This window comes from Phascolarctos cinereus, unplaced genomic scaffold (assembly GCF_003287225.1).
Source record: "Phascolarctos cinereus isolate Bilbo 61053 unplaced genomic scaffold, phaCin_HiC Scaffold_589;HRSCAF=1220, whole genome shotgun sequence".
NCBI lineage: Eukaryota > Metazoa > Chordata > Mammalia > Diprotodontia > Phascolarctidae > Phascolarctos > Phascolarctos cinereus.
The window spans coordinates 2,027-22,298 of record NW_027555945.1 but is presented as its reverse complement, the minus strand read 5'-3'; the positions used below and the strand labels follow the sequence as shown (position 1 = coordinate 22,298).

At 39.5% G+C, this 20,272-nt stretch overlaps 1 long non-coding RNA gene across 1 annotated transcript; it reads left to right on the top strand.

Annotated features, from left to right (window-relative positions):
* The first annotated feature begins 16,500 nt into the window (after nucleotides 1–16,500).
* On the top strand, nucleotides 16,501–18,736 carry LOC110204551 (uncharacterized). The gene is made up of 3 exons (XR_013486736.1): nucleotides 16,501–16,581; nucleotides 17,963–18,103; nucleotides 18,577–18,736. It is a non-coding gene; the product is annotated as an uncharacterized LOC110204551 (long non-coding RNA).
* Nucleotides 18,737–20,272: the final 1,536 nt, after the last annotated feature.

The window sequence follows — 20,272 nt, the reverse complement described above, 5'->3', positions numbered from 1 at the left end:
ACCAACAATGTATTAGCATTACAACTTTCCCACATCCTCTCCAACATTTATCATTTTCCTGTTTTGTCGTGTTGGCCAATCTGATAGGTGAGATGTGGTACCTCAGAGTTGTTTTGATTTGCATTTCTCTATTCAATAATGATTTAGAGCATTTTTTCATATGACTATAGATGGCTTTAATTTCTTCAACTGAGAACTGTCTGTTCATATCCTTTGACCATTTATCAATTGGGGAAGGGCTTGTGTTCTTATAAATTTGTCTTAATCTCTATATATTTAGAAATGAGGCCTTTATCAGAAAGACTTGTAAAAATTCTTTCCCAATTTTCTATCTTCCTTCTAAACTTAGTTGCATTGGCTTTGTTTGTGCAAAAGCTTTTCAATTTAATGTAATATTATTTCATTGTGTATGGTGCCTTTTAGCAGGATGTAGTTTCCTTCCTTATCTCTTTTGATTAGATCTATTTTTGCTTTTGCTTGTCTGAGATCAGGATTGCTACCCCTGCTTTTTTTTACTTCAGCTGACATAATATATTCTGCTCCAGCCTTTTACCTTTACCCTGTATGTGTCACTCTTTTTCAATGTGTTTCCTGTAAACAACATATTGTAGGATTATGGTTTTTAATCCATTCTGCAATCCATTTCCGTTTTATGGGAGAGTTCATCCCATTCACACTCACAGTTATGATTACTATCTGTGTCTTTTTCTCCATCCTTTCCCCCCATTTATGCTTTTCTTTCTCCTTTTTCCTTTCCCCTTCACTAGTGTTTTGCTTTTGACCACTGCCTCCTTCAGCTCCCCCCTTTTATTATCCCTTTCCCTTTTCTTCCCCTTTAGTCTTACTGCTGCTTCCCTCCCTTTTCCCCCCCTTTTCTTTCCCCCTCCCTTTTCTTTCCCCTTTTCCCTCCTACTGCCTATAGGGCAAGTTAGATTTCTATACCTAACTGATTATATTATGCCCTTCTTGAGCCAAATCTGATGAGAGTGAGGTTCAAACAATGCTCCCCCCCTTCTTTCCCTCTGCTGTAATAGGATTTTGTGTCTTTTCCTGTAATGTAATTTACCCTTGTCTGCCTCCTCCTTTCTCAGTACTTTTCTAAGATAGATTGATCCACTTATTTGGATCCATTTAACCCACTTGATTAGATTTTTTTTTATCATTACATCAAAGTCAACTAATATCCACCCTCTTTATGTATACTCCTTTAACAAGGTGTAATAACAATACAGTTCTCAAGGGTTGCAAGTCTCATATTCCCTTGTAGGGGTTTAAACACCCCCCCCTTATTAACAACATATTGTATCTTCTGTCCCATTTACCTTTTTAAGTCCTTCTTGAGTCCTGTACTTGAAGATCAAATTTTTGTTGAGCTCTGGTCTTTTTATCAGGAAAGTTTGGAAGTCTCCTATTTCGTTGAATATCCACCTCCTCCCTTGAAAAATGATGCTCATTTTTGCTGGGTAATTGATCCTTGGCTGCATTCCAAGCTCCTTTGCCTTATGGAATATCATGTTCCATGCCCTGCAGTCTTTTAATGTAGAAGCTGCAAGGTCCTGTGTAATCCTGACTGTGGTTCCATGATATTTAAATTTTTCTTTCTGGCTGCTTGCAGCACCTTCTCTTTCATCTGGTAATTTTGGAATTTTGCTATTATATTTCTTGGCATTGTCAATTTGGGATCTCTTTCAGGTGGTGATCAGTGGATTCTTTCTATGGTTATTTTCCCTTCTGGTTCTAGGACTTCTGGGCAGTTTTCCTTTATGATTTCCTGAAAGATACTGTCCAGGCTCTTTTTTTCATCATGATTTTCAGGTAGTCCAATAATTTTTAAATTGTCTCTCCTGAGTGATTTTCCAGGTCGGTTGTTTTACTGATGAGGTATTTTACATTTTCATCGATTTTTTCATTTTTTTGTTTCTGTTTGACTGATTCTTGCTCTCTCATAGAGACATTAGTTTCCATTTGTCCAATCTCTTTATTGTTCTCTTCTGTTATTGTACTTCCTTCTCAACTGGCCAATTTTCTTGACTTGTTTTCTTCAGTGTACTCTTCTGTTAGTTTTTGTCCTTCCTTCTTCAATGGCCAATTGTGTTTTTAGGGAGTTGTTTTCTTCAGTGTATTTTTTTTTCCAACTGGCCAATTGTATTTTTGAAGGACTCTTTTACCTCTCTCATTTGACTATTAAAATCCTTCTTGAGCTCTTCTAAGAAGGCTTTTTGGGCTTCAGACCAGTTCATATTCCCTTTTGTTGTTGCAGATGTGGGTTTGTTGACAATGTTGTCCTCTTCAGAATTTCTGTCTTGATCTTCACTCTTCTCATAATATGAATCTATGGTATGTTTCTTTTTACTCATACTGTTTCTTTATTCCCTGGCCTTTAAAGAGCTTGAGCTCTCCTGCTGGGGCACAGAGGGTACTAACCCAAGCTTCTTGTGTTGGGAGCCTAGGTCTTGGTCACTGGCTTTGCGTGCTGGGGCCTCTTATGCTGGGAATTGGAGGCTATAGGGTTCTGGCAGCTTACCTGGTGTTGGGCTGGAATCAGCAAGGCTGGAACTTTCAGGCAATTCTAGGTTGCCTGCTTTTCCATTCCTTTGACTGTCTTCTGCTCCTTTTAGATGGCTGTTGCAGGATGTTTATCTGACTGGGGCCCCTGCAGTGTTGTCTCCCTCATTTCTGCTAATGCAGGGGGAGATCCTTTGCGGTGGATTGCCGAGACTCCTGGTGGTTTTCTGAGCTGGTTTCCACCGGTTCCCCCCCCCCCCCAGCCCTCAGGAGACACTCGGAGGTCCAGGTGTTGATGTTTGACTGCTCTACCACCTGGGCTTCAGGATCTCTTCACAATTGGGGGCTTCAGGGCTCCTACAGCTCACCTGGTGTTGGGCTAGAATCAGCAAGGTCGGGGCTTTAGGAAGCCTTTAGGTTGTTTTCTTCACCTCCATTCAGATGAATGCTGCAGGGTACTTATCCGCCTGGGGCCCCTTGTTTTTTCTGAGGCACTGGGAGACCCATTTGCTGGGCTACTGCATTGCTGTTCCTTGTCTTTCTTCTAGTTCAGGTTTTCCAGGGGTTTTTTTGGGGGGTGATATTTTCTGGGTTTTCAGAGGTTGATAGGGGAGAGTGTGAGCGACTACCTTTTCACTCTGCCATCTTGGCTCCCCTAGAGGATTTTCCCTCACCTAAGTGTGCATATCCCAATTTTCCCACATCTTCTCCAACATTTATCATTTTCCTGTTTTGTCATGTTGGCCAATCTGATAGGTGTGATGTGGTACCTCAGAGTTTTTTGATTTGCATTTGTCTAATCAATAATGATTTAGAGCATTTTTTCATATGAGTATAGATGGCTTTAATTTCTTATCTGAGAACTGTCTCTTCATATCCTTTGACCTTTTATCATTGGGGAATGACTTGTATTCTTATAATTTGTCTTAATTCTCTCTATATTTTAGAAATGAGGCCCTTATCAGAGAGACTGGTTGTAAAAATTCTTCCCAATTTTCTACCTTCCTTCTAATCTTAGTTGCATTGGCTTTGTTTGTGCAAAAACTTTCAATTTAATGTAATCAAAATTATCCATTTTCTTTTCATAATGTTCTCTATCTCCGTTTGGTCATGAATTCTTCTGTTCTCCATAAATCTGACATGTAAACTATTCCTTGCTGTCCCAGTTTGCTTACAGTATCAGCCTTTATATCGAAATCAGAGCCCATTTTGACTTTATTTTGGTATATGGTGTGAGATTTGGTCTATGCCTAGTTTCTGCCATACTCTTTTAGTTTTCCCAGCAGTTTTTTTTTTCAAAGAGTGGGTTCTATCCCAGAAGCTGGGGTCTTTGGGTTTATCAAATAATAGATTACTATAGTCATTGACTACTGTATCTTGCATATTTAACCTATTCCACTGATCCAATCCTCTATTTCTTAGCCAGTACCAAGCAGTTTTGATGATTGCTGCTTTATATACAATTTAAGATCTGGAATTGCTAGGCCACCTTCCCCTGCATTTCTTTTCATTAGTTCCTTTGATATTCTGGACCTTTTGTTTTTCCAAATGAATCTTGTTATTATTTTTTCTAACTCTATAAAATAATTTTTTGGTAGTTTGATTGGTATGGCACTGAATAAGTAAATTAGCTTAGGTAGATTGTCATTTTTATTATATTAGCTCAGCCTACCCATGAGCCTGATTTTTCCAATTATTTAGATCTGATTTTATTTTGTGAAAAGTGTTTTGTAATTGTGTTCATAGAGTTCCTGGGTTTGTTTTGGGAGGTAGACTCCTAAATATTTTATAATGTCTACAGTAAGTTTAAATGGAATTCTCTTTCTATCTCTTGCTGTTGGGCTTTGTTGGTAATATATAGAAATGCTGATGATTTATGTGGGTTTATTTTATACCCTGCAACTTTGCTAAAGTTGTTTATTATTTCAAATAGTTTTTTACTTGATCTCTAGGATTCTCTAAGTATATCATCATGTCATCTGCAAAGAGTATAGCTTTGTTTCTTCTTTGTCTATTCTAATACTTCAATTTTTTTTCTCTTATTGCTAAAGCTAACATTTCCAGTACAATATTGAATAACAGTGGTGATAATGGACATCCTTGTTTCACCCCCGATCTTATTGGAAATGCTTCTAGCTTGTCCCATTACATATAATGCTTGCTGAAGGTTTTAGATAGATGTTGTTTATTATTTTAAGGAAGACTCCATTTACCTATGCTTTCTAGTGTTTTTAATAGGAATGGATGTTGTATTTTCAAAAGCTTTTTCTGCATCTATTGAGATGATCATGTGGTTTCTGTTGGTTTTGTTGTGATATGCTCAATTATGCTGATAGTTTTCCTAATATTGAACCAACCCTGCATTCCTGGTATAAATCCTACCTGGTCATAGTGTTTATTCTTGTGATAAGTTGCTATAATCTATTGCTATTTGTAAATTGGTGTATAATTTTCTTTCTCTGTTTTGACTCTTCCTGGTTTAGGTATCAGCACCATATTTGTATCATAAAAAGAATTGGTAAGACTCCTTCTTCACCTATTTTCCCAAATAGTCTATAGATTGGAATTAATTGTTCTTTAAATGTTTGATAGAATTGCATGTAAATCCATCTGCCCTGGAGATTTTTTCCTAGGGAGTTCATCAATGGCTTGTTCAATTCTTTTTCTGAGATGGGGTTATTTAAGTATTTTACTTCTCTTCTGTTAATCTGGGCAATTTATTTTTGTAAATATGTATCCATTTCACTAAGATTGTCAAATTTGTTGGCATATAGTTGGGCAAAATAATTCCTAATTATTGTTTTAATTTCCTCTTCCTTGGTGGTAGCTTCACCCTTTTCATTCTTGATACTAGTAATTTGGTTTTCTTTCTTTTTTTTTAAATTAATTAACCAAAGGTTTATCTATTTTATTGTTTTTCATAAACCAGCTCTTACTTTATTTATTACTCAATAGTTTTCTTAATTTCAATTTTATTAATTTTCCTTTGGTTTTCAATATTTCTAATTTAGTGTTTAGTTGAGGATTTTTAAGTTGTTCTTTTTCTAGTTTTTTTAGTTGTATGTCCAATTCATTGATCTCCTCTTTTTCTATTTTATTTATGTAAGCATTTAGAGATATAAAACTTCCCCTAAGAACTCTTTTGCTGCATCCCATAAGTTTTGGTATGTTGTCTCATTATTGTCATTCTCTTGAATGAATTATTGATTGTTTCTATGATTTGTTGTTTGACCCATCATTTTTTAGGATTAGATTATTTAGTTTCCAATTATTTTTTAGTCTATCTTTCCATGCCCTTATTACATATAATTTTTATTGCATCATGATCTGAAAAGATGCTTTAATATTTCTGCCTTTCTGCATTGGATTGTGAGGTTTTTATGCCTAGTACATGGTCAATTTTTGTGTATGTGCCACGCACCACCAGAAAAAGTATTTCTTTCTATACTTAATTTTCCAGGTTATACATAAATTTTCTAATGTTCTATTCACCTCCTTAACTTCTTTCTTGTTTATTTTGTGGTAGATTTATCTAGTTCAGAGAGGGAGGTTGAGGTCCCCCACTAGTGTAGTTTTGCTGTCTATTTCTTCCTGTAACTCCCTGAACTTCTCCACTAAGAATTTGGATGCTATACCATTTGGTGCATATATGTTTAGTAATGTTATTACTTATTGCTATGGTGCCTTTTAGCAGGATGTAGTTTCCTTCCTATCTCTTTGATAGATCTATTTTTGCTTTTGCTTTGTCTGAGATCAGGATTGCTACCCTGCTTTTTTTACTTCAGCTGAAGCCAATATATTCTGCTCCAGACTTTTACCTTTACCCTGTATGTGTCACTCTTTTTCACATGTGTTTCCTGTGAACAATATATGTAAGATTATGGTTTTTACTCTATTCTGCTATCTGTTTCTGTTTTATGGGAGAGTTCATCTCATTCACATTCACAGTTATGATTACTATCTGTGTCTTTTTCTCCATCCTTTCCCCCCCTTTATGCTTTTCTTCTTTCTCCTTCTCCCCCCTCACTAGCGTTTTGCTTTTGACCACTGCCTCCTTCAGTCCCTCCTCCCTTCTATTAGCCCTTTCCCTTTTCTTCCTCTTTACCCTTACTGCTTCTTCCCTCCCTTTTATTCCCCCTCCCTTTTCTTTCCCCTTTTCTCTCCTACTGCCTACAGGGCAAGTTAGATTTCTATACCTAACTGATTATGTTATTACCTTCTTGAGCCCAATCTGATGAGAGCAAGGTTCAAACAATGCTCACCCCCCTCCCTTTCTTCCCTCTGCTCTAATAGGTTTTTGTGTCTTCTCCTCTAATGTAATTTACCCTTGTCTGCCTCCTCCTTACTCAGTACATTTTCTTAGATCAGACTAATTCACTTACTTGGATCCATTTAACCCACTTGATTAGATTATTTTTTATCATTACATCAAAGTCCACTTATATCCAGCCCCTTTATGTATACTCCTTTAACATGGAATAATAACAATACAGTTCTCAAGAGTTGCAAGTGTCATCTTCTCTTGTAGGGATGTAGACAGTTTGTCATTATTCACAACATATTGCATCTTTCTGTCCCATTTACCTTTTTATGTCTCTCCTGAGTCTTGTACTTGAAGATCAAATTTTTTCTTGGGCTCTGGTCTTTTCATTAGGGAGGTTTGGAAGTCCCCTACTTCATTGAATATCTATCTCCTCACTTGAAATATCATGCTCATTTTTGCTTGGTAGTTGATCCTTGGCTGCAATCCAAGCTCCTTTGCCTTGCAGAATATCATGTTCCGCACCCTACAATCTTTTAATGTAGAAGCTGCAAGGTTCTGTGTCATCCTGACTGTGGTTCCATGATATCTAAATTGTATTTTTTCCAGCTGCTTGCAGTATTTTCTCTTTCATCTGGTAATTTTGGAATTTAGCTATTATATTTCTTGGGGGTTTCAATTTGGTTTCTCTTTCAGGCGGTGAGCGTTGGATTCTTTCCATGGTGATTTTACCTTCTTGTTGCAGGACTTCAGTGCAGTTTTCCTTTATGTTTTCTTGAAAGATACTGTCCAGACTCTTTTTTTCATAATGATTTTCAAGTAGTCCAATAATTTTTAGGTTGTTTCTTCTGGATCGATTTTCCAGGTCCGTTGTTTTACCAATGAGGTATTGTATGTTTTCATCTAATTTTTCATTGCTTCGTTTCTGTTTGACTTATTTTTTCTGTTTCATAGAGTCATCAGTTTCCATTTGTCCAATTCTAATTTTTAACAGATTGTTTTCTTCTATTAGTTTTTTTTACTTCCTTCTCCAATTGGCCAATTCTATATTTAAGGGATTTGTTTTCTTCAGTGTACTTCTTTTCCCAATTGGCCAATTGTATTTTTTAAGGACTCTTCTACCTCTCTCACTTGACTTTTAAAACCCTGCTTGAACTCTTCTAAGAAGGCTTTTTGGGCTTCAGACCAGTTCATAGTCCCTTTTGGTGTTGCTGATGTGGGTTTGTTGACAATGTTGTCCTCTTCAGAATTTCTGTCTTGATCTTCACTCTTCTCATAATATGAATCTATATTTTACTCATAGTGTTTCTTTATCCCTTGGCTTTTAAAGAGATTGAGCTCTCCTTCTGGGAATCAGATGGCACAGACCCAAGCTACTTGTGTTGGGAGCCTAGGTCTTGGTCACTGGGTTTGTGTGCTGGGGCCTCTTATGTTGGCAACTGTAGGCTGTAGGGTTCTGGCAGCTTACCTGGTGTTGGGCTGGACACAGCAAGGCTGGAACTGTCAGGAAATTCCAGGTTGCCTGCTTTTCCTTCCCTTTAGCTTTCTTCAGCTCGTTTTAGATGGGTGTTGCAGAGGGTTTATCTGCCTGAGGCCCCTTGCAATGCTCCCTCTCTTATATCTGCTGAGGTACTGAGAGTCTCCTTTGCTGTAGGATGCTGAGGCACCTGGTGGTTTTCTGAGCTGATTTCCACCAGTTCCCCCACCCTCCCTGAGGCACTCAGAGGTTGAGGTGTTGGTGTTTGCCTACTCTACCACCTGGGCTTCAGGATCTCCTCCTGCTTGTCACCTGGGGACTGTAGGGTTCTGACAGCTTACTTGGTGTTGGGCGGGAACCAGCAAGGCTGGAACTTTAGTAGGACTCTAGGTTGCTTTCTTTAGTTGCTTTCAGATGAATACTGTAGGGTGCTTACCCACCTAGGGCCCTTTGTAGTGCTGCTTCCCTTACTTTTGCTGAGACAGTGGGAGACTGGTTTGCTGTAGAATGCCAAGTCACCAGGATCTCCTCCTGGTGTGCTAAAGTGAGGCTGGGCTACTTCTCTGCTGTTCCCTGTCTTTCTTCTGCTTCAGCTGTTCCAGGGTTTTTTCTGGGGTGATATTTTCTGGGTTTTCAGAGATTGATGGGGGTGGGTGGCAGCAACTACCTTTTTACTCTGACATCTTGGCCCTGGAAGTGGAAGTCCTGAGCTGATTTTCAAAATCCTGTCTGAGCTCTTCCATGGCCTGAGATCAATCATATTTTTTCTTGGAAGCTTGAATGTAAGATCTTTGACTTTGTTGTCTTCTGCTGAGCATGTGTTATGCTCCTCTGGAGCATAGTTACTGGTTTCATTTTAATTGTTCTATTCTCAGTACCTAAGAGAAGAACTTCCTGCAGTAGGTACCTGGTACCTACCATTCTGTCATTGTATTTTAGTTTGAATTGAATAAAATTAAACTTGATCAATGAACTAAGCCAGAAACTCCTTAGCCACCATACACACTGTGCCCTCCCCTTCCAATGTAAGAATGACCAATGTCCTCTTCTCTTCTCTCTAGGAGTTATTTTGAGTCGTGGAGAGAGGTGGAAACAACACCGCAGATTTACCCTGATGACCCTAAGGAACTTTGGGATGGGGAAGAGAAGCGTTGAAGAGCGAGTTCAAGAAGAAGCCCAATGCCTGGTGGAGGAGCTCAGGAAAACAAAGGGTTGGTTTTCAGTTCTTTCCTCCTGGGCACGTGGCGTCTAACTGCTCACCCATTCCCAGTCCTAAATGCTATTTGCTTTGGGAATCAGTGTAAAAGTCTCTGCCTTCATCTACTTACCAGATAATAACTCTGCCGGGTCAGAAAACTCCCTTCTTGTTTCTCGTGCTCAGGCATTAGAAGCTCATTTAGCCTCCCTATAAGTAAAGACATTGTCCAGGAGAATAACATTCATTAGCCTTTAAAGAACTAAGCACCCTATCCAAGTATGATGCCCATATCCCATCTGATTGGAAACATTTCTATTAAAGTTGCTTTTTCCCCCTTTTGGTAACTTGTCTCCCCATTAGGTCAGCCCACTGATCCCACCTTCATCCTTAGCTGTGTGTCATGCAATGTGATCTGCTCCATCCTCTTCCGTGACCGATTCAAGTACGATGATGAGAAATTTCTCTATCTGATGAACTTGTTAAATGAAAACTTCCACCTCTTTAAGAAACCATGGACACAGGTAAGGCCAGAGCTCTCTTCTTATTCTGTGGTTGTTTGCTGAGTTTCAGCAACAAGATCAATATACCATAGCCTCTCATCTCTTAGTAAATGTCCCAACACCCATGAGAACACACACACACACATTCACACACACATGTCACTCAAGGACAATAACATCACGCAGTATCTTTGGCTCTCAAATAAGATATTAGGTAGATATTCTGTTCCTAGTTGGCACCTGCACTAGTTGTAGATCATTAAAATTGAAGTTATATGGAGAAGTGTTTAATTGGGGCCTGGGGTATCTCTTCACAGATGTGACCAAGTAAAATAGTTATCAAAAAAGAACCTGCCCAGGATATCCAGGAGAGAATAGGAAGGGCAAGCCACTTAGATCAGTAGCCTACACTGATTCTTGTAGTGATCTGGCTCGGCCTCTACAATGGATGGACATGTAGGATGAAAACCTTCATCCACTGAAGCCAGAACTGAAGATCCTCATCCAGCTGAAAAACAAGCTTTCTTTTCCCTTGCCTATGTTGTTGCACTTACAGTCTGGAATAGGTACTCTAGCTAAACCTTCTCTGGTAGAATGTAAGACTACTTTATTGTTGTCTATATCACCATAGCCTACCACAGGACTTGGTTCATAGTGAGTACTGAAAAAATGCTCGATGCATTTCATTAACTTAAGGTGAATTTAATGCATTAATTGGATACCTTGATGTTGCTTTTTCTTCTTTTTTTATGTTGGTCATTCCAAGGAAAGTAGGTTTCCTCTTAACTCAAATATGAGCTTCTTTTGAACAACGACATAATATGATGCCATCTGGTCCCCTCAGTGGGTAGAGCAGCACCAGATAGATTCGTTTTGAGATATGTGTCAACTTAGGGGTATATTTGAGAAGATTCATGGCACTCTTGGGATTTATGCAGAGCAGCTCACTACTCCCAAGTGTCTAAGAAGGCTATTCCTTTGATGGCTCCTTGGATTGAGGGATCACAAGATCAGAAGATTTAGAGACAGAAAGGAATTCAATGAATAGAGGGCTAGAATTTGAGGCAGGAAGAACAGTTGTATGACCCTTGGAAAGTCACTTCAATGGGGAATACAATGGACAGAGTACCAGGCCTAAAATCAGGAAGACATCTTTATGAGTTAAAATTTGGCCTCAAAGTAGCTGTATGATCCTAGGCAAGTCACCTAACCCTGTATGTCTCTGTAAAATGAGCTGGAGGAGGCAATGATAAAGCACTCCAATATCTTTGCCAAGAAAATCCCAAATGGGGTCACAGAGCCAAATACGACTGAAACAACTGAACAACTACAGCAAAGACAGAATAATCAATTTGTTCAATAACAAAAACACTGGAAGGACAAATACCATGCAAATGTAAGCTAACAGTGCAGGAGCCACGATGATTTCAGAGGAAGCACAATGAACCATGCTGCCCACCTTATGAGAGAGAAGGGAATGGACTCAAGATGTAGAGTGGGACATACATTTTTGGCTATTGCCAAGGTGGGTTTTGCTTGATTACGTGTATTTGTTTCTACGGTTTTGCTTTTCTTTTTTGTTTGTACCAATGTTCAGTGGAGATGAGAGAGAAAATACTTCTGTCAATGAAAAATTTAATTAAATTTGAAAAAGAAATGCAATGCTTTGAATAAGATACAACAATTTATAATTAGAGATTTTAAATAGTTTCTTCATGACAATAAACTCACACGTGTTTGTTTGGGTGCGGGGTAGGTGTATGTCGCTCTACAACTTTTTACCAGCATTCAGAGCATACCTCCCTGGAGAACACAAAAGAATTTTAAAAATTAATGAGGAACTTAAAGATTTCATTTTGGAAAGAGTGAAGGAGCATCAGAAGGTACTGGACCCCAACAACCCTCAGGACTACATTGACTACTACCTCTCCAAAATGCAGCAGGTAAGATGCATGGGGAAGCACCTTACTTGTTGAGTAAGACTGATATTCCAAGGATTCTTACAGGCCACAAGCACAGGAAGGGGCATCAGAGAGAACCCCAAAGTGCCCACATCCCCCAAGGACACCATTGGCTTTCTAGTAACTGGTCTTTGGTCTGCCCATATCCCTGATCTGAAGTCTGTATGGAAAATGAGATTGGAAGAGTTCTGCTTTTCTGGGTGATGAGCTGGTGATCTGGACTTTCCTGTTTGGAAGGGGATATTGTATTGGAGAGTGATAATAGGAATCGACTAATAAACATTTACCAAGCAACTACTATATGCCAGGCACTCTGCTAAGTGCCAAAGACAGAAAAGAGGCAAAAAAGAACCCCTGCCCTCAAAGAGTTCACAATCTTATGAGGGAGAGTATATGTAAGCAAATGTATACAAAGTAAGCTCTAAACAGGAGAAATGGGATGCAGAGCAGGGCTTGGAGTCAAAAAGACTTGAGTTTGAAACCAAATTCAGACACTTCTTAGCTGTGTAATCCTGGGGAAGTCATATTCCTCATTTGTAAAATGGGGATAATAGCATTTATCTCCCAGAATGGTCATTAAGATAATGTTGCTAAAGGACGTGGTGAACTTTAAAACATTGTATAAATACTAGCTATAATCTCAAAATCTAGCTATAATTTTCTCTCATAAAATCACTCAAAATCAAGATCTTTCTTGATTGTCCAAGTAAGTCATGAGAATTCAGGGCTGGAGGTGGGGAGGAGAGAGTAAATGTGTTCTCTCCCCCCAACACCATCATGGCAGTGTCATGAACTCTTTCCTCTCTGTATTCACATCATAACCACCTTAGTTCAGATCACCAGCATCTCTTACCCAGACAGTGACAATTCTCTCCTACCAGCTCTCCAAGCATCCAGACCCTCAATCCATTCTTCACAAATCTGCCAAGTTAACATGCATAAAGTGCAAGACTCTCTGGGTTATTCCCATGATAGGAAGCTTCAGGGCTCCTAAGACAAAACACTAACTCATGTATTTGGCATTTAAAGCCCTTCACAATTTGGCTGCAGCCTCTCTTTCCAGGCTGGTTACACATTCTTCCCTCTCACAGCCTCCCTCTGTGCCCCAGCCAAGCTGCCCTGCTTGCTCTTCTTTGTACACAATATTCCATCTTTTGCCTCTTTACCTTTATACAGTCTGGCCCCCCTACCTGGAATGCTCTCACTCTCTTTCCTCAACACTTAGCAGCCCTAATATCCGTTCACACTCAGCTGCTGCCTCTTTCAAGCAGCTTCTCTTATTCTTCCTGTTGTTAATATCCCACCCCCAAATCTCTGTGTATGTATTTTCCATGGATCCCATGTGTACTTATATTTATATGTATTGTATTCCTTCAGTAGAATCGAGACTCCCAGAGGGTAGGGGCTGTCTTAGTTTTATCCTTTGCTTTTGTATCGCCATTACCTGGCATTCTGCTTGGCACAGAAAATACATTTTATACTTCCTTGTTGATTGACTGATTTCATATACTGACAAAAATGTTAAACACTACAGAACCAGGCGTACATCATTGAACTGTTCACTAGAGACTTTCTTTCAGGTTGAAATGAAGGTATCCTTAAGAACTTTTTAACACCCTCCCTCCATATATTGCCACTCTGTTTCTATTGCCTCTGCAATTTTCAGTTTTTTTTCAGGGACCCTGGGCCAATGGGAGATTTTTTAAAAATAGTGTTAAGCTGACATACAAGCATGAGAGTATTGATTCCATTGCTTTATCTTTTCTCATTAATTTATTTACTTTTGCTTGTCTGGTTTGAAGTTTTGCAGGTCAAATAATTGACTCATGTTGAGTTTCTGTTTTTTAGGAAATGCCTGAAACCCACCCTTTTTTCTTGAAGTCTGTCTTCTTTTATCAAATATTTATTTTCTCCCACCCAATGAAAAAAGACAAATAATAGGCTTCTTAACAAACAAGCATAATGAAGAAAAATACATTTCTATATTGGCCTTGTCCCAAAATGTGTCCCTTTCTACATACTAGTCCATGAATTCTCTCTCAGAAGGCAGGTACCATTCTTCATCACTAGTACTCTGTGCTCATGTTTGCTAGTTGAATTGACATGAGTTCATAAATCTTTCAAAATTGTTCATTTTTACAAGACTGATGGCTATAAGTCCATCTTATTTTGTTCAGGATGAAGCTTGTATTTGCAGGATTACTTATTTAGTACTATAACTCAATCTGCTTTGATTTTAATATCATTGTTTCACCTCTGTAGGCCTCAAGTTCTTTTTCTTTAAAATGAATGTGCTTGGCCAGTTGATCTCCAAGATGCGTCCTAGCTATAAATCCTAGGAGCTTGCGTATTTCATAGAATTTCATAGAATCTGTGGGTTGGAAGGAGTCTTAGCAGCCACTTAATTTTTAAGGCTGTCCCAGAAAAGGTTAGAATTCCTGTGCTTCCTCATTTCCCAGAAGACAGAACTCACAAGTCATTTGAAGTTACAGAGACACATTTAATCTCCACACAAGGGGATAATGTCCAAGATGTAATACATTTCTTCATTAAGTAATAAATTCCCCATGTAAGGAAATCTTCAACCTGGGGCTGGCTGACAATTTAAGGGAGTTTTGGAAAAGGAAACTTCTGATCAGTTACAGATTGGCTGGTTGAATTTCCTCTCCCTACAAAATTTGAAATTCTGTATTCTCCTGCCCGAAGACTTTTCTCTCAGTTCCCTGTTCTGAAAATCTGAAATCCCTTCTTCTTTTTGTTTCTTTTAAACTAAAATGCTGTCCTGCTTTGTAGTAAAAGTATCTGTATGCAAGGTCTCTTAGCAGGTTATCAACTTTTTGAGTGAATTACTTTATCAGGTCCTCACCATGCCACATATATCATAGATAATAAATAGAGAGCTGAAAGGATCCAGGTGTCTCCTGTTACATATGAGGAAAGTGAGGCCCAGAAAAATTAAGTGACTTTCCCATGGACACAGACCCCTTAGCTGAGAATAAAGTTTAATTCAGATCTTCCTGATTCAAAGCCTAGTGCTCTATTCACTATGTCATATTTCTGGACGGGAAGAAGGTTGCCTGGGAAAAGTACGCCTATGGATGGGTAAGGGAAACCTAAGAGCATTAGGAAGTTTCTTCTGTCTTAGAGTGGGGAAATGAAGGTGGGGGAGGACTCCTAAGAGAAACTTTAAGAACTTCACATGGTTACTAATGGCTTTTCCTGCTGTCTCTCATTACTTAATGTATTTTGTATCTCTGCTTTAGGAGAAAGATAATGCTCAGACTGAATTTGACTTGGAAAATGTAAAAATGACAGGAGTAGATTTATTTAGCGCAGGAACAGAGACAAGCAGTAGCACCCTACGATATGGCCTGCTGCTCATTCTGAAATATCCTGAGGTCCAAGGTAAGTGCAAGAACTGCCATGCTTTCAGACCAGGCTTGCTTTCCCATTCCTGCAGCTTGCCAGGAGCTCGTCTCTCCTTTCCACCTATTGGATTTGCATGACTTCCTCACAGATCAGCAACAGGTCAGACAGTAGCATATTGAAGAAAACAGGACCCTGAACAAGACCTGTTAGTTATTTAAACATGTGGAGGTCTGTCATGAGGAATTCAATTCACTTTAAAGAACACATATAAAGCTCCCACTGTGCACCCTCAGTTCTACCATAGGTAGAACTTACATATTGACAAATGGAGACTTCATGTAAGGAAAGACTTACCAATTATTAAAATTCTCCAGAAGTCCATTCAGCTGTGCAGGAAATAGTGAGTTCTTGCTTACTAGAGATTCTCAAGCAAAGGCTGGTTGACCCTTTGTTCAGTCCATTAGAGTCAGGATTCCTGTTCAGCTATGGATGGCCCTAGGTGAAAACATGTCACCTGTAATGCTGAGATTCTATGCCTCAGCAGCTCAGGGTATTGAGACAGGAGCTGAGATACACAGCTGGTGAATGGTTTAAATCAAGATGATAATGCCATCACCAGCACTAACAAATTCAAATGATGGCATCGACTTTCTTTGACAATAAGAGCTGGCATAATAAACATAAAGAATGTGAGGGTTACAAATAACTTGACATGTAATTTCATTTGATGTCTGCTAAGGGAGGTGCAGTTTTTATCTCCATTTTAGAAATCATAGGATAATAGAGTTAGAGGGGTAGGGAACCTTAGAAGACAGATAATTTATGATCCTCATTTTTCAGATAAGCAAAATGAGGCTTTCAGATTTAATGACTTACCTGAATTTACACAGGTAGTGTCTAAAGAGAAATGTAAACACAATTCTTTCTGAGTCCTACCCAGTAAATCATGGAAGTTTATCCTATTGCTGTTACAGAAGCCTTTGTATCCTTGACTGAGTAGCAGGAGGACACTGAGCTCATCTGAGAATCATCTCAGGTCCTAACATCAGGCAGATATTCAACAGGCTCAGTTGAGATTCCCAGGAGAGTGGAACATTGAGTGGTGATTTGTATTTTTGTGTCTGCAGCAAAAATTCTGAGGAAATTGAATGTGATTGGACACAATCGACTTCCTTCCATAAGGACAGACAAGATATGCAATACATGGATGCTGTGGTGCATGAAGTGCAAAGATTCATTGACCTCGTACCTCTCAACATACCCCATGCAGTGAACCGAGACATCATTTCCAACAATATATCCACCCCAAAGTCAGTAGTCTTGGGAGAATGGGATCTTAAACACATTTATTCCAATGATCTCATCATGGACATGAGAAAATGGAGTCCCATTGTCATGATCTCACTTAAAGTTCTCCTTGAGGCAGTGCGTTATTACATACAGCTTACTCATGTGGTGCTAAATGAAGAATAAGAGAAAAGTGTGCCCTTATCTCTGTTCTTCCTGCTTCTCATTCACTACAGTAATGCTCTGGAAAGAAAATGTACAGGGAACGTAACAGGGTGAGGTTGCTCAAGAGAAATGTTTTTGTCCTTTTCTCTTACTAGGCAGTGAAGCAGAATGTATACATACTATTCTCTGTTCCATTGTGTAGATAGAGACATTGATTTTCAGGTGTAATGGCTTCCCTAAGATCATTTCAGTGTTGGAGCTGAGACTAGAACCTAGGTCTTTAGACTCTAAAATGCTGCTTTCTGGGGTTGCTAAATAAACAGTGAATGAATTAAATGAATTAGATTGAAGTTTCCTAGCAATGGCTGAGCAAAACTATTCTCCCTCAAAGGAAAGTGAAGGCAGCATCACACCTAATTTCACATTTAATGTACCCCACTGAGGCATTGTTCAGTTCAAATCATGAAGGCTTCAGTAAGAACTTACTATGTGAAATTTGCTAGGCCAAGTGCTATTGAAACAAGATGACAATAGAAGGGTTTTGACCATTGAAGACTTTGGCTTGTGCAGGAGGGAGCTGAGTTTGGAACCAGAAAAGTCAGCCTAAAGTATTATTTCTTTCCTTGAGACCCAAGCTGTGATTTGATTGGCAAAGTGGCTTCTTGCTGAAGAAATTCCCTCAGAAGGTAGCCTAGTGTGCCCCTAGAGTCTTTAAGCATTGCCTGGGGCACTGGCCATTCACATGTTCTGCCCAGAGTCCCACAGGCAGCAGGTGCACACATGATGTATAGACCAAAGAACTGAGGGCAGGGAGAGCACAAAGAGCTTAGCACCTCAGCCAAGGTTTCCTGTAAGAGGGTTACCCAGCCAATCCTTGAAGAAAGCTGGGGAATCTAAAAGGCTGAAGTGAGCAAGGAGTGGCTTCCAGGTGTGGGACATGGTCACTATAAAGGCATGAAGACCACAGAGGGGGCCTTGTGGATGGGGAACAGCAGCTGGACTAGTTCAGCTGGAGCCCCAAGGAAGGCTTGATGGGGACAATAATGGGGACATCACTCTGGAAAGCTAGACTGGGGCCTAAGCAGATTCTTAATGGCGTGACATCTCATTGATAGCACATGCAAAGAAGTATGCATTTTGTACTAGAGAACATAGTGAGTCTCTGAAGATTTTTGGAACTAGAATACAAAGCATATTCATAATGACACCTGACTCTCCTCTGGAATTTCTTCCCTTTAGGGCACAACAATATTCCCACTGCTCACCCCAGTCTTGCATGACAAGAAAGAGTTTCCCAAGGCTGACCAGTTTGACCCACAGCACTTCCTGGATAGAATGGGAAATTCAAGAAAAGTGACCACTTCATGCCTTTTTCTGCTGGCAAAAAGAAACCCTTCTCATCTCTACCTCTCACTCTAAAAGGGAATCCCATTCTCCCTCCCACTCTCCTCTGGCTGAGCCTCCCCTGGCAGTTCTTCTGAAGACACATAGCCCACTCTGACATGACATACACTGTCTTTTCTAGTATTCCCATGACCTGGCTTTTTCTCAGAGCCCTGAATAGATGAGCTGAGCCTCTTGCCTGGCTCACCTGCCCTCTAACTCCATTCCAAGATCCACTACACAAGGGGTTACTGTGAGAAGAATGTTGTGAAGAAGGAATTCCTTCCTTCTCCTTATGGCCATTAATGGTTGAATTATAACTAATAATAATAGTTCTCACCTTTTCTGCCCATCTACATATTTCTCTTTACTCCTTTTCCCATTATTGTGCTGGAACAGCAAGTCTCTTTTACTCTGGCTGACTGTGATATTCCATGAAGATTACCAAGCATAATTCCGTTTCTTTCTAGGAAAACGGTCTTGTGCTGGAGAGGGCCTGGCGAAGATGGAGGTGTTTTTGTTCCTTACCACCATTCTACAGAACTTCACTCTCAAACCAGTTGGAGATCCAAATGAAATTAGAATAAAGCCCAATTATGTTGGATTCTCCAAACTTCCACCATGTACCAACTGTGCTTTCTTCCTCACTGAGAAGAACACAAAGTTGATTTGGTGAATTAGCAAGCTGGTTCATCTTCTGTACTGAATACTCTCATGTGTTTTTCTGGAATCCCTTTGAGGGAAAGAAAAATTCCCACATCTTGATTAAAATGAGTTTTAAATTTCAGAGACATGACAGCCTTGTTGAGTATCTTCAATGTCATTAGGTGATGGGCTGCATTACAGACATTATGCAACCCTTGCACCAATATCCAGGCAAATCCTCAATTCTAGATTTAGGGTGTGGAGGAAGTCTGTAAAACATCACCTCCAAACCATATGTTTTTGTACTTTTCTTTTCATGTTTCCTTCCAGATGATCCTATTTTTTATTATATAGCTCTTGTTTGTGAATTTGGGGGAGAATGAACAGGGCTATGTTGCTAACAACTCCAGACATGCAAATTTGTGTTTTTAGTTCCATACACTGAGGCTTCATGACTTCAAAGACAATGTGGTAACAGGGAAGGATTCCTGGCTTTGGGGGCAGAGGACCTGAGATCAATCCTGCCCCTATGATAACAACTTGTGTGGCCTTGGGCAAGTCGCTTCACCATTTGTTCTCACATGAGATTCTTCATCTACAATGAATGGGTTGGATTAGGTAGGCTCAGAATTCCCTAATGAGTCTCCATCTATGATACTTTGATCAGTGGGGTGAGTCCATTCATCAGTGCTTTAGGTCCTTACTCATTTCTCATTTCACTTTCCTCCTTTCAGCACTGAGCCAGTTCCAACTCAACTTGCTCTCCACTTTCAAATCCCACATCCCTTTGTCTATGGGACATGCACTACTTTACTGAAAACTAGCAAGAAATTATTGCTACCACTTGCCTTCTCTGTTATTATAACCTTGCAAGTGAACACAGATCTCTGCCCCAACTGACTACCCTCTCCCTTCAGTATCTATTCTAAGATTACTCTTCTTTACTGGGGCCTCTTCTTTCATCTCACTCCTTCCCTCTCACCATAACACTGAACTTAATACATCACTAAGAAAATTGAGATTATGTATTGCTAATTTATTCTTTTCTAAAATTCTTTATTCTTAGTCATCTCTCCACCATCACACACACTTTCTTTCTTTTGTTCTAATATGGTAGAGGAACTGGAAAGAAAAAAAACAAGAAGGTAGCATCTCTTTTTCTAACCACTCACCCCACTACTTTGGCCCTTGCTCTCACCTCCCCCTTCTCTGCTGAGATGTTTCACCCTCTAACCTCCCCTGTCTTTCCCTAATTTTCAATTTTTAAATCCATTGATTCCTATCCTATTGCTTACAGTAAAATGCACTTCTCCCTCATCCTTAAAACAAAACTAAACAAAAAAATCTCATTTCCAGAGGTTTCCTGGCTGACTCTTACTGCCTATATTTTACTCAGTACTTTTGTAACTTTGAAAAGACAAAGTATGCCTTTTTGAACATCTGCTGAGTCAACAATAGATTTGCTTCCACTTTTGGGAGGCTCAGGATATCTGAGTCCTGCATGACTGGCTTTTCATCTTA